A 12,125-nucleotide genomic window follows, 5' to 3' on the forward strand; every position below is an offset into this window, starting at 1 on the left:
GGGCAAATAAATGTTTTGTACCTTTCTTGTTATCCGCACCAAATACTTTATTGCAATGAATGCATCTTTGCTTTAACTTCACCATTCACTTTAAATCTTTTAAAACGGGGCAATGCTGGTAAACGTGATGCCCTTTTTGAACCGACCACTTCATCTTCGTCTTCACCGTAAGACCCTTTGATCCATTTATTTCTTCGTGAAAAGTAACGAAGAGGATTTCCGACTGTCCCTTTCTGTCTAAAACGCTATAAAATCAGGTTAGTTTTCCTGATGATGTATACCCAAGAAGTGAAAATGTAGGATGGCACACAATCATTTTTGTAAAAATGTTAACATTTCATAGTTTTCAAGAATGGATTATTTTTTATGAATAGAGCAAAACCACTTTTGTTAAAATCTATTCTTAAAAAAATACATTATCTACTTTGTTGTAAATTGAAAACAACCACTATTTATTCCTAACAGAAATTACATAAGACATTTATGATTTATGTATTACTAATTTACTATAGAAAACTCGAGGGACTTGTTATATTTTACGAAAGTTGGAGGCTCTATCTTGAAATATATTTATTTCCTCTTTTGACGAGCGACTGACCTGAAAAATCACACTCATGTTTGGCTTCGAATCTTTTGCTTAACTCACACAACACACAACAAGAAGAAATCATCATCACCGATTCATCTGAACAGTGGAATCAAGCAATCAGACTCAATCGTTTAAAGAAATGGCTCGAACTGGAGGAATAACGACGAATGCGCAGTAAACGTAGAGATAGCGGTACAAGATGCTTGACAGAATCGTAATTCTTGGGTTATTTCACGTTTTTAGTTAGGAAATCAACACTGCTTCTAATCACAGAAACTGTGTATGCTTATATTCAGTTTCTAGGGCTTGAGTACATTTAGACTTTTTCAATGTCGACAATTGAAAACTTGAACTCAGAAAATTGGTTGGAGCCCTAATGAAAGGGACTCTCGAAAAATATGCGTATGCCACTTAATGCAGCGAACACACTGTATTCTTTAGTAAAAGGCGAAAGAATAGTTCGCTCTGTGTTCACTGCGTAGCTGCGTGCCTTCTCCGTTCCCAGCTGCTTTGTTTAAGTAATGAGTTTGATACCTTCTGTTTCATTCAAGTAGCCGATGTGGGATGAGCCCCATACCTGTATCCCTCTGTTTCAAACCCTTCTCCCACTTTTCTCTTCTTTTTCCCCTTCACTTACTTCGATTTGGTTTTTGATCTGTTTTTTATGAGGTGTTCACTGTTCATGTATTTGGGTTTTGATATAAATTACTAGATATTATAACTGGAATTAGATATTTCGTGAAAGATTATTTTTAGTAGACCAAAAAAAGAACATTTTCGTGAAGAAAAACAGCAATCTTAGGAAGTTAGAATTTCATATTTTGGTAAATGAAATGGATAAATAGGTAAAAGTTCGTTTTACTTTTGGACAAAGGTATTGTGAGAATGGATAATGACTTAAACTAAGTCCTTTTATTCAGCTCGCTTATCAAGGAGTCGAATGGTTTTGAATTTAGACTTCACACATTGCTTTTCTTCAAACAGGTTTTCAGATTTCAACATTTCATACTATTCAAAACAAGATGATTCGTGACCTTTTTGACTTTCTTTCAAACAACATGAGTTCCTTTCTTGTACTTGGTAAGTAATAATGTATTGGTAAATTGTACATTTTCATATTGTAAATTAAATCAAGGAAGTTTGATAATTATCAGTTCATACATTAGTGAGTTGCTTGGGCACAAAAAGTGTTTTGAGTTCCGGAAACACTAATGTTTTCCTAAGTTCTACTAACTTTTATTCAAATTGTATTAGAAGTATAAACAAGGTTTATATACACTTGTATACTTAAATGTATAGTGTATAAGTCCTAACTCTTGAACTTTTTTGAGTTTTTCTATGAATTGTATTCAGGCGATGTTGTTTCCCTACGAAACTATTGACCAGATCAATTTTTGGTTTGGCAAAAGAAGCTTACTTGATTTGGGTTTAACCGTTTAGTTATGTATCTCACCTCATTAGAAGCTCAAAAAGTCAAGAAATTTTATGGCAGAACAATCAATATTATCAAGATTAAAAAATTAAGAAAAGAGATGAACATTTGTGACAAAATCCAGTTAGTTTCTCTTATGCCATTGCTGATCGTGAACTCTACTGCCTACTTTCTGGTTTTTTCAATATTGAATTCTCAATGCACATTGTGTTTTCAACAACAGTTTTACAAGCTTTTAGTTAATTGCAAAATTATTATAGACCTGACTTATGATTGTTACACAAGAACTATTGAAAATTTGAACTTTACATATTGATTGGAGCCCACCAATGAAGGAAGGGACTCTCCAAAAATAGTCGTATGCCACTGTGTATGGCAAGCACACGGTATTCTTTAGTAAAAGGCGAAAGAATAGTTCGCTTTGTTCTTACCACATGGCTGCGTGTCTTTTCTTCTCCCAGCTACTTGGTTTAAGTAATGACTCTCATACCTTCTGTTTTATTTAAGCAGCCTATGTGGGATGACCCTCAAACCTGCATGCGTCTCTTCCCAACCCTTTTTCCACTTTTCTCTTTTTTCCTTCTTCTCTTATTTTGATTTGATTTTTGATCTGTCTTTTAAGATATTTAGTCAAATATTATTTTTATCTGTCCAAAAAAAGAACATTTTCTTGAAGAAAAATGAAGTTGGAGTTTCAAATTAATAGTAAATGAAGGGAATAAATTGGTAAGTTCAATTTACTTTTGGACAAAGGTATTGTGAAAATGGATAATGATATACATTAAGTCATTTTATTCATCTCACTTGTCAAAGAGTCTAAATGGTTTTGAATTTAGACTTCACAGTGCACACATTGATTTTTACTGTTCAAACATGTTTTCAGATTTTAATATTTAGCACTAAGAAAAACCGGATGATCTGTAACACCTTTTTTACTTTATCTCAAAGTCTCAAACAACATGAGTTCCTTTCTTCTATTTCTCAAGTTAGTGTATTGATAAAAATGTGAATCATCGATAAAGTTTAGTCAAACAAAAATGTGTTTTTAAGTTCCTGAAGCACTAATGTTTGGCTTAATTTTACAAGGTTATGTACACTTTTATATTAAAAAGTATAAAAAAGTTATAAGTCCCAACTCTTAACCTTTTTTTTCGGTGAAGTTTAGTCAAGCAAGGTTTGGTTAACATAAGAAACTATTGACCAGGTCAATTTTATGGCAGGACAATTAATTATAAAGATAAATAAAGTATCAAAATCCATTTGGTATCTCTGATGCTGATGTTGTTTCTGATAACAAGTTAAAAAAAAGTCAAACTTTCAGGTTTTCTGTTAAGATTGTCACTGCATTTCTTGTACTTCTTGACCAAATCCTTCAAAGCTTTTGGTTTTATTGACAGATTACTCTAGACCTAAGTACTGTTAAAAAAAAGTACTAGTGGAAATTTGAACTTTAAAAATTGGTTGGAGCCCTTCAATATTAGGAAATGTTTCAGATATAAGTTTCAAAAGTAAATACTAGATATTGGATAACTAAAATAAGATATATAGTGACGTTCAAATTTTGATTGGTCAAAAAGAACATTTTATAATGAATCCTTGAATGTTTGAAAAAAAAATACTATAATTTTGTTTACTTTTTGAAAGGGGTATGTGAAACACAAGGAGTGTTTGGTTAAAATTGATGAGAGGGATATTATTATTAAAATTTGTTGTCGGAATGTAATAGAAATATAAGATATATATCATCCACAGTGGGAATGAGAGTCCATGAATGGTCCATAGACCCAACAACCTCTCCAGCTGACTCTTACGTAGTACGTAGTACGTATCCCATGGTGGAAAATGGGCTCTTTCCATGTTTGCATGGACGGCAGTCCAATGAGTCCATCGAATTAAAGACACCTCATTTTATTTTATTTTTAACCCCTTCTTATTATACAACACTTTCACTTTATATCTTCCCTTTTATTAATTTATTAAAAATACATATATGATTTTTTTACAAGTTACACCATTAAAAAGAGTTTATGGATATCTTCAAAACAAAACCATTTAATAGGTTTCGACAAACTTGTTTTACCATAAATGTTATTTTTAGTTTTATAAAAATAAGATTATTATTAATATACTTTTAGGTTTAAAAATGTATTTTGTTAAAATATATAGATTAGACTAATAAAAAAATCTGTGGGACTTATAAGCCTTTTAAAGAAAACATAATTAGGGTTAAGACAGATCAATTTGACTCCAACTTCTTGAATTACGCAAACGATCCAAAGATCATATATATATACATCAATTTGAATAAATGAAACTAGATATCCTACAAGGAAACTAGGAAATTAAATATAAATAAGATAAACATAACATAAATAATATTTTCTTCACTCATCCTCAAGATGGAACATGAAGATTGCGAATGCCCATCTTGTCAGGTAGAAGACAAAACAGTACCAAATTGTTTGGTAAAAATGTCACCAATTTGATCTTTAGTGCTAATTGTTGTTGGGAAAATGTCATCGGTGTCAACCCGTTCACGAACAAAGTAGCAGTCCATTTCAACATGTTTGGATTGTTCGCGATATGACGAGTAACTTGGTTATCACAATAAAGTGGTGTGGCATGGTTTTGAGCGTATTCCAACTCTTAAAGTAACCAACGCAACCACAAAATTTCACTAACTGTAGTGGCTATAGAACGATATTCAGCTTCAGCAGAAGAACGAGAAACCACCAATTGCTTCTTAGTTTTCCAAGAAATAGGTGCAACGCCCAAAGTGATAAAATAACCCGTCTTTGATTGCCTTGTGAAGGGACAACCAAGCCAATCGGAGTCACAATACGCTTTTAACTATAAATCGCCTTTGGCCAGAAGAAAAATACCCTGACCAGGAGCAGGGGCGGAGCTTCAACATTTTATTTGGGGGGGGGGGGGGCGGAAATATAATATGTATAAAAATCGATGAGCAGGGGGGCCACAGCCAAAAATTTATATTTTTGGGCCTAATATGTATAAAATTAAAGTATAGGGACTAATTGTGATAAAAAAATCAGGAGGGGCCACAGCCCCCTAGCCCTAATAAAGATCCGCCCTTGACCAGGAGTGGCCTTAAGATAGCGCAACACACGAAGAGCAATGTTCCAATGGGTCTCTCGTGGAGCAGAAACAAATTGACTAAGCATGTTGACAGCAAACATGATGTCAGGACGCGTAACTTGTAGATAAAGAAGACGCCAATCAGTCGTCTATACCTCCCAACATCAGTAAGTGGAGAGTCGTCTCAATAGTGAGACGAATGTTATGTTCCATAGGAAAAGAACTTGGTATACATCCTTCCATACCGTTATCAGCTAAGATATCCAATTTAGATTTTCTTTGAATAAGAACCATTCCATCAGGTGTTCAAGCAACTTCAATTCCAAGAAAATGTTTCAAAGGACCCAAATCATTTATACTAAACTTGTTGTTAAGAAAATCTTTGACTTTGGCTGTCTGTTGATCATCATTTTCCATAAGAATAACATCATAAACATAAATAAGAGCCGAAACATATATACCCTTTCGTTTGAAGATGAAAAGAGATGGTCTGCCTTTGAGTGTTTAAAACCGATTTGGAGGAGAGTACTGGTGAATTTGTTGTACCGGTTTCGAGAGGCTTGACGTAAACCATACAATGACTTTTGGAGATGACAAACTCTGGTATCTCCTTCTTTGGCAAACCCTTGTGGCACCTTCATATACACTTCTTCATGCAAATCTCTGTGTAAGAAGGAGTTATTCACATCAAGTTGATGAATAGTCAACCTTTTTTGAACAACAACAACCAACATAGTCCTAACTGTCACGAGCTTGGCCACCGGTCCAAAAGTTTAATGAAAATCTACACCTTCAATTTGAGTGAAGCCATTCGCAAAGAGTGTGTCTTTGTATTGTTCCACTTTACCAGATGGTTTGTATTTAACTTTGTAGACCCATTTGGAGTCGATTGCTTTCTTTCCCAATGGTAAATCTGTCAAAACCCACGTGGTGTTGTTTTCAAGAGCCTCAACTTCCTTTTTCATAACATCCTTCCAATGTTGACTTTTAACTGCTTGGTAAAAATTCTTGGGCTCGTCTTGGGAAAAGATAACGGCCAAATATGCTTTGTGTGAGTTAGTATTTTTTTATAAGACACAAAATAAGATAAAGGATGTACCGTCGAGGAAACTAGATTGTCATTGGAGTGTGAATGGTTTATAGAAGGTGGAAAATCAACTTCAAATTCTTGCAAACAAGCAGGCTTAGTGCGAGTTCATGTTGGGCGTTGGTTTGGAACCGAACTATGAACTGGATCGACATTGGACTCGCCCGTTTGGGCCGTTTCGGGCCTATTAGAAGTAGCAGCAAGACTTGAGTCGTATTGTGGGTCAACAGAAGACCTCGGTGGACTGCTGGAGGCTGGGGGATCGATGTCAGCAACATGGTCAGAGCTTTCGAGATCTCTTTCGAGATCTTCTATGTTCTGATCCTCGTGAGAATAGTCAAGATGACTTGAAATAATCTCGTCCTTTTCTTGCAAACCATTTTTTTCATGGTTTTGGAAAGGAAAACAGATTCTATAAAATTCACATCTCTAGAGACGAGAATTTCTCGTCTTCAATGTCGAAAACTTTATACCCTTTTTTCCCTTGTGGATAGCCGAAGAAAACACAAGGCCTCCCCCTTTCGTCCAGTGGTGGCAGATCTTAATAGGGGCAGTGGGGGCCATGGCCTCCCCGGTTTTAAAGTTTCTAATACGTGCATATCTATTGATTATCAATGAAATAAACGACATAATCAATAAATTCGCTAATTAGGCCCCCTTGATTTAAGCTTATAATTAATAAAATCTGGTTAAACAAAGAAATGACAACTAATTAACAAAAAATCCACGATATCACTGAAAAATTCAAAACAATCCATGTTTCATTAGGAAACTATATCTCTTAAACAATTAAACTCTATACAAAACAAAAACTCCAATAAAATTTACGACCTTCCTGACTCAAGATTTGAGTTTTTTTTTTAAAGTAAACCCCCCCCCCCCAAAAAAAAACCTCAGCCTCCGGAAAAACAACCGCCGCCCAATTGCACCTCCTCTACCGTTTGTCGTGGTTGTCGTTGCCTGATTGTCGGCTTCTTCGAGCGCTCTCTACTCTCGAGAGGACGCCGGACTTCGATCCGTACCGTTCCTCTCTCCACTTGACCACTCCGCCAGTCGCCGCCTCACCGGACTGCGCTCTGACCTCCACTTTGCGATCTGCCGGCTGCCACTATCCCTCTTCGGCCTAGTGTTCTCTCTACCGGAGTGAGAAGCTACACTTGGTTACTTACGGTACTCTTTCGGTACATATCTCTATTTTCTATTTCTTTTACTAGTCCCTTAATAAAATAAGGTATAATGACCGTAAAAGATTGTGAAGTGTGAAGATACATATGATACACACTAAAGTCTACTAAAGTCTGACACCTATTGCTTTATCAGTTATCACATAAAAAGCATTTATTTATTTTTTTATTCTTGTAAGTATAGATTCAATTTCAAAAAGTGTATATACATACGTACTTTATTTTATATAAAGTGAAATATAATTACTCCATTAAAATAAATAAATATATCAAAATTTGTTGTTTATTAAAATCTATTTAGTTTTTTTGTTTAGATTTTGCGAAAATATATTTAGTTTTTTTTGTTTAGATTTTCATTAAACATATCTAATTTTCTTGTTTAGATTTTGATAGGTCAGTTTTTTTGTTCAAAATTTGCTTAAATATATTTAGTTTTTTTGTTTAGATTTTGATACCAACATATTGAGACCATTTTTTTCTTATACAACTTTTTTTGATGTTTTAATTTCGGCCCCCCTAGTTCTAGTGCTCAGGTTCCGCCCCTGCTTTCGTCAAACTTATCATTTCCTGCTTTATTTTCCTTTACATAAGCTAAGCAGCCTAAAACTATCATGTGATCATATTGAGGCTTATTTCCAAACAAAATTTTGTATGGGTTTTTATTCTACACATACCGAGAGGGTAGTCGATTTATGATGTATGTAGCGGTAAGTATACATTCTCCCCAAAACTTGATGGGAATATTAGCTTGGAAACGAAGAGCCCTAGCTATTTCTAGGTGCTTATGCTTTCTCTCAACGACCCCGTTTTGTTGTGGGGAGTGAACGCAAGAGGTTTCGAGCACAATGCCATGCTCTTCATGGAACCTGAGCATATTATTTAAGACAAATTCACCCCGTTATCACTTATAGTCCTTTTGATTTTCCTTTTAAATTGAGTCTCCATTAGTTTATAGAATGCAACGAGATTGGAGCTTGCATAAAATTTATGTTTTAACTAATAGACCCAAGTAGAACGACTGTAATCATCCACAATAGTTAGGAAGTAGCGTCACTAGAAAGAGAAGGAACATGATACCCTCCCCATATATCATAATGAATAAGATCAAAAGGAGAAGTTGTTTTAATAGAGCTAGTTTGAAAGGGTAATCTGGTTTGTTTTGTCCGAATACACAAATCACAATAATCAAAACTTCCTAATTTTTTTATAAAACTAATGTGTTGTAATCTATAATTTGAAGCATGTCCCAACCTCCGATGCCAAATTTCTATGTCAACTTTAACAGCCAATGCCTTGATCTTTGCATCCATCTCTTCCGTGTTGTATATACCATTCTTACACCTCCCCATGTCAATCAGCATCCTCGAATGTAAGTCCTGTATGTAACAAACATTCGGGAAAAATGTTACGAAACAGTTATGATTTTTGGTGATTTTACTAACCGGTAGAAGATTGCATTTAAAATTTAGTATATAAAAGACATCATTGATTTTTAAATTGATAGGTAAACAAGCACTCCCTATTCCTTCAACAGGAACGTTGTCACCATTCGGTACGTTAACAAGAACGTCATCCTACGATTCCTTCAAGTCGGTTAAGACGAAGTTGTTACTAGCAATATGTTCGGTAGCACAGGAGTCGATTACCCATGGTTGAAGAAAATTGATCTTACCAGCCATGTTGATTTCAAAGTTTGGGATTGTTGCTTAATTGATGAATCAATTTCTTGTATTGCTCGACACTTAGCCCAGGTATGGGGTTGACTTCTATTCCAACTGTAACAACTTTAGGTCTTCCATTTACAGTCTTATTTTGTTCACTGGTTGGTTTTCGCTGTCGGTTTTCCCACCGGTCGGGATACCGATTTTCTCGAAGTAGCCATCAATTGTGTGACCCAATCCTGTTGAAAATACCCGATACCCGATTATCCGACCCAACCCGTTTGAATTTGGGTAAATCGGGTTGGGTAAATCGGGTATCGGGTATATATTTTTGGGTATTCGGGTTACCCGATTTTTTTAGACTGGGTATATGGTATATGTCTAGGGTTTCGGGTATACCCGAAATACCCAATTTATTTAAAAAATAAAGTGCCATTTGGATAATATCCACACTTATCCATATGTTGTTTACAACTTTACCCTTATTCTCAATCATTGATTTAAAAAAAACCCTTGTATGTTTCTTGAGTCTTCCATCGAAGTATCGAACCCTACGAAGACAAAGAGATATCTCAAGTAGACTTCAAACTCAACTCAACTCGTCGTCACTGGTCATCAACTCGTCATCAAGTCGTCGCCAACACTCACCGATTTAGACTTCAAACTTCAAAGTAAATGACTTGCTTGTAAATGATTTCGAAAACAAGGTATTGGCTTCTTGCATTTTGATTTCTTTTAAATGGTATTATTTTTGTGAAAGATTACTTGATATCTCAAGTATTATTGACTAAATGGCTTCTTGTAAATGTTTATATAAATAAGACTAATAGAGCACAACATATTTACTTCATTACATTTATTTTCGGGTAATACCCGAATTATCCAAACCCGACCTACTACCCGAATTACCCAAACCCAAAATACCCGAATTTAATTCGGGTCGGATAATGGGTATTTTTTTAACATGAAAACCCCGAATTACCCGAAACCCGAAAATTTATCCGATCAACACCCCTAGTGTGACCGGTTTTATTGTAATGCTTGCACTTCAGTCCTTCACAATTGATGCGTTTATCAGAATGGCTAGTTTCAAAACTTTGTGTTGTTTCAGCTTGATAGGCCGCAACCTCCACTGTTGGCTTCCTTGTCGCACTAATATTCTTTTGTTGCTCATCTTCAGCAACAAGATGATACACGATGCCCACTTGGCATGGGTTTGGTGCTAAGTATTTGAGTTTTTATGGTTCCAAAACTATCATCGAGACCCATCAAAACTCTTATATACGTTCTTTTTCTTTAGACTCCATGAGTCTTTTTCCCATATTGCAGGAACAGTTGTTGCATGTGCATGTTGGCGAAGGTGAGACATTCAATTTCATCCCACACGCCTCATATCATGGTGATGTAGGATGAAACTAAATGATTTCCTTGCCTCATGTTGGTAAGGGTTTGTTTTAGTTCATATGCCCTCGGGGCAATTTCCTTTCCAAATCTTTCTTGAAAGTCTTCCCAAATTTGCTTGGCTGTGGTGGCGTATTTTACACTGTTCATGATCTCCTTTTCCATGACAGTGGTAATCTATCCTTTGATGATGGTGTCGCTCCTGTGTCATGATTTGTATTCTTACGCATCTTCTGCTGGTTTGGGAATGGTTCCATCAACGAAGCCTACTTTGTTATTGGCAATAAGAAAGTTGCTCATCTCTCAAGACCAATCCACATAATTATTATCATTCAGATTGTCATTCACGTGCATCTGACAAGGATAATCAGTTAGGTGAATGGAATAGGGTTTAGATTGGATCAATTTGACTCCAGGTTCTTGAATTATGCAAACGATCCAAAGATCATATATACACATCAATTTGAATAAAGGAAACTAGGAAATTAAATAAAGATAAGATAAATATAACATAAATAATATTTCCTTCACCTTTAAAACATTTATGGATGGTGGAGACAAATTTATAAATGACTATTGACTTAAATGAGTAGCAAAGTTACAAAAACGTCATCATTTAGTCATTAAAAATCCTAGTAAGTCCTTAAACTCTCAATATTGTTACTATTTAGACACTTGAGCAGGTTTCAACCAGTTCCGCATAAACCGCACAAAGTACGATACATTTGTTTTACTTTTTTGATAAGGGTAATATTACGTCAAAGGGTTTCATTCAAATTGTTGTAAATATTGTCTCTTAGGGCTGTGCAGAAAACCGCACAAACCGCATAAACCATCCGCACCGCATCACACCGCACCGCATAACGCGGTTTGGAACATTAGCGGTGCAGTTTGTGGTTTCTATTTTTGTCAAACCGCACTACGCGGTGCGGTTTGCAGTTTTTAAATATGAAACCGCGGTTCAAACCGCACCGCAATATATATATATATATATATATATATATATATATATATATATATATATATATATATATAATAACCAATCGCTCGTGTATATATATACAAACAAAAGAAGAAATAGATTGAAGGATAGAAGTTCATCAGATTGCATGGTTTTGAATTGATTTCATAACTAAAGTAATTCTAATTATTGATAATTGTGTAGAGTACAGACGATAATTATAGTTTAACTTCTATGTGTGTGACAATTATGATAGACAATTTGTTTTTCGTTCTAATTATTTAGATGTTTTTATTTTCATTATAATTATATCGTATAATACTTTTATAACATATATAATTTTTTAAACCGCATGAAACCGCACCGCACCGCATAATGCGGTTTACATGGTTCGCGGTGCGGTTTGTGGTTTTCGAAAAACTCAAACCGCATATGTGGTGCGGTTTGCGGTTTTGACTCTAAACCGCACCAAACCGCACCGCGAACACCCCTATTGTCTCTATTTAGCCTCCTTAGCCGCCTTGAGCAATTTTCAATCGGTTTTTCAATTGCGACTTACCACATACGTTATTTTTGTTTTACTTTTTGATAAGGGTAAATAGGGAATTTTGTTTTACTGTTTTGATAATGGTAATATTACATGGGGTGTTTCGTTCAAATTGTTGAGGGCTAGTTTTATTAAAATTGTTGTCGAATATAATTTGAAGATATTAT

General features: G+C 35.1%; 2 non-coding genes across 2 annotated transcripts; both read right to left on the reverse strand.

Annotated features, from left to right (window-relative positions):
- Positions 1 to 957: 957 nt before the first annotated feature.
- On the reverse strand, positions 958 to 1,073 carry LOC145122936 (U5 spliceosomal RNA). The gene has a single exon (XR_013714822.1). It is a non-coding gene; the product is annotated as a U5 spliceosomal RNA (small nuclear RNA).
- Positions 1,074 to 2,342: 1,269 nt separating this feature from the next.
- On the reverse strand, positions 2,343 to 2,461 carry LOC145122937 (U5 spliceosomal RNA). Its single transcript, XR_013714823.1, has one exon. It is a non-coding gene; the product is annotated as a U5 spliceosomal RNA (small nuclear RNA).
- Between the last annotated feature and the right edge of the window lie 9,664 nt (positions 2,462 to 12,125).

The sequence above is a fragment of the Lactuca virosa genome, chromosome 6 (genome assembly GCF_052849685.1).
Source record: "Lactuca virosa cultivar CGN04683 chromosome 6, Lactuca_virosa_CGN04683_v6, whole genome shotgun sequence".
Classification (NCBI taxonomy): domain Eukaryota; kingdom Viridiplantae; phylum Streptophyta; class Magnoliopsida; order Asterales; family Asteraceae; genus Lactuca; species Lactuca virosa.